A 2257-nucleotide genomic window follows, 5' to 3' on the forward strand; every position below is an offset into this window, starting at 1 on the left:
ACACAGTCTAACATCAACATTCTTGCCCCTGAAAATAGGTCAGGATGGCCGAAAAATGTACTTTAATGTACTTTGTTTCATTGGAACAGTAAAGTACCATTACAAAGAAATGAGTACACCTTTGTAGATATCACTGATATGGAGTTTTTCATGTTTTACATACAGACTTTCTCATTTAAACCATGGTGACTTAAAAGTTTAGCAGCAAGACACTTGTTTCCTTTGTTCCATCAAACATTTCTTTCAGCCATCTGTGTTTATCAGAGCGATATGTGACTAATTTTTTATTGAATCACCAGAAAGTACACAAATACAAGATTAAATATTTTATTTATTTATCAAAGATACATAATTACACATTGATACAATGAATAAGGTGTCTATAAAAATTACACATGGTGTAAGAAAAACATTATAACATACAAATAAGTGTTTTAAGATAATCTGACATACTTTAAAAGCATAAGAATAAAAGTTTTTTTTAAAAAAAAATCATGTTCTTTGATGATCACATTACATGTATCACATTTTTTAAAGCATAACGTAGGGTGTTCACAAAAACAGTTTTATGATTACTTTTTCCACAGTGCTTGTATGCCTCTTGCAAAACTATGTACTTATCACCATATGACATAATAACTCACGATTATGCAAGACCAGCCATGAAATGTCCGTCGCTTCATTACAATCATTTGTCCCCGCTGCTGCCCTCAGACCCAGTCTTCTGTACTGTGGGGTAAAATTGCTTTTTTGGTGGTTCATAAAAAATATCTCAAAAAGCGATGTTAGTGAGGGGACCAGAAACACTGGGTTGCAGAGCAGTTGGTAAGGACTTGTATATTTCTGGAGAGTCTGCAAAAGCTGTCTTGCTCGTGCTCCTGATTGGATATGTGGAGCCCGGCTCTGATATCTCACTGGTGGCAGCTAAAGGTAGGCATGCCTTGGAGGCGGAGTTGGTCTCGGGCGCAATCTTTCAAACGAGCCTCACGGCATTTCAGGCAACCTCAGGCCGGAAACAACATCCGGTCACTCGCGGTCAAAATCCACGCAGAGCTGGTGTTTCGCAGGGATCAGGTTAACACATCTGGGTCTAAAAATATAAAGAAAAACAAAAAGAGTTTTAAAACACGCAAACTAGCAAAATATCAAAGGAGCATAACATAACAATAACAAGATGATATGAGATACCCGATGAGGCCATGATAGGTGATGTAGACATGTAATGTATAAACTTTTACGGGAGTTAAAAGTGGAGCTTATATATATTTTAAAGTGTATTGTACGTGGGATAGGCTCCAGCGCACCGCGCGAGCCTGAGAAAAGGATAAGTGGAGGCGAATGGATGGATGGATGGTGTATTGTACGTGTTAGAAACCATTGTGATATTTATTTATTTTTTTAAATGAAAGGATTGACAGAATGGTAAAAAGGAAAATGCAAAAATGTAGTTAGAGAGGAAGATTAACACTTACCGAATGATATGCGGATAAGGAAAGAGACGCAAGTTGCTGTTGAAATCGGCCGCTCCCTATGCGAACTCGCAAGCAGTCTGAGCGGTTCCAGTTGTTGATATGGCTGAAGGCAGGGGTCTTCTGGGAGCTCGGGGGTAGTCTTAACCTGAGCGGGAGATCATAAAAATCGGACCTGGAGCGGATTGGCTAACCGGGGTGCGAAGGGAGCGGTGCAATAGTTATGTGATTGGCAGCGGGGCGAAGTAAGGGGGGGAGTTGGTCTCCGGCGCAAATTTCGAACGAGGTAAGCAGCGCATTCGGGAGCAGAGCGGGGAGCGAACAAGCAGGAAAAAATTGTGCTCTGCAAGAAGTTGTGGATCGGAGATTAAGAGCGAGGTAGAACTTAGAGTGTGCGTTGAATTTTAGAGGTTGCTAGTAAGAGGGAAGTTTTTGAAGAAAAAAGACTAAGGATTTTCCCTGTTATCAAATATAAGGTTTTGGGAATAGAGGGGTAGCTAACAAGTTATTGTAGGGTTTTGGAGAAAACGCGGAGGGTTTTTTAAGGAGTTTTCCCTGCTTATGTTTCTAAGGAGGGTTAGGATTAGGGGATCGCGAGTTTTTTCTGAGTATGAGTTTTATTCTAAATCTACAAATGCATATAAATCGAAATAAAGTTTTCCCCCAAGGCATGCAGCATGTGTTTGTGGCCATACTGAACGTTACAAAAGCACAAGTTTAACTAAACAATTTTAATATGGTTTAATACATTTTTAAACACATGAGCACGGAGCCCGAGAGAGCACGGT

At 39.9% G+C, this 2257-nt stretch overlaps 1 long non-coding RNA gene across 1 annotated transcript; it reads right to left on the reverse strand.

Annotated features, from left to right (window-relative positions):
* Positions 1–313: 313 nt before the first annotated feature.
* LOC146653997 (uncharacterized) lies at positions 314–1922 on the reverse strand. Its single transcript, XR_014907342.1, has 2 exons — positions 1473–1922; positions 314–1090 (listed from the first exon to the last, which is right to left on the reverse strand). It is a non-coding gene; the product is annotated as an uncharacterized LOC146653997 (long non-coding RNA).
* Positions 1923–2257: the final 335 nt, after the last annotated feature.

Source organism: Rhamphochromis longiceps, linkage group LG14 (assembly GCF_057381845.1).
Source record: "Rhamphochromis longiceps isolate RC_006_pf linkage group LG14, R_longiceps_female_GT1.1, whole genome shotgun sequence".
NCBI classification, from domain to species: domain Eukaryota; kingdom Metazoa; phylum Chordata; class Actinopteri; order Cichliformes; family Cichlidae; genus Rhamphochromis; species Rhamphochromis longiceps.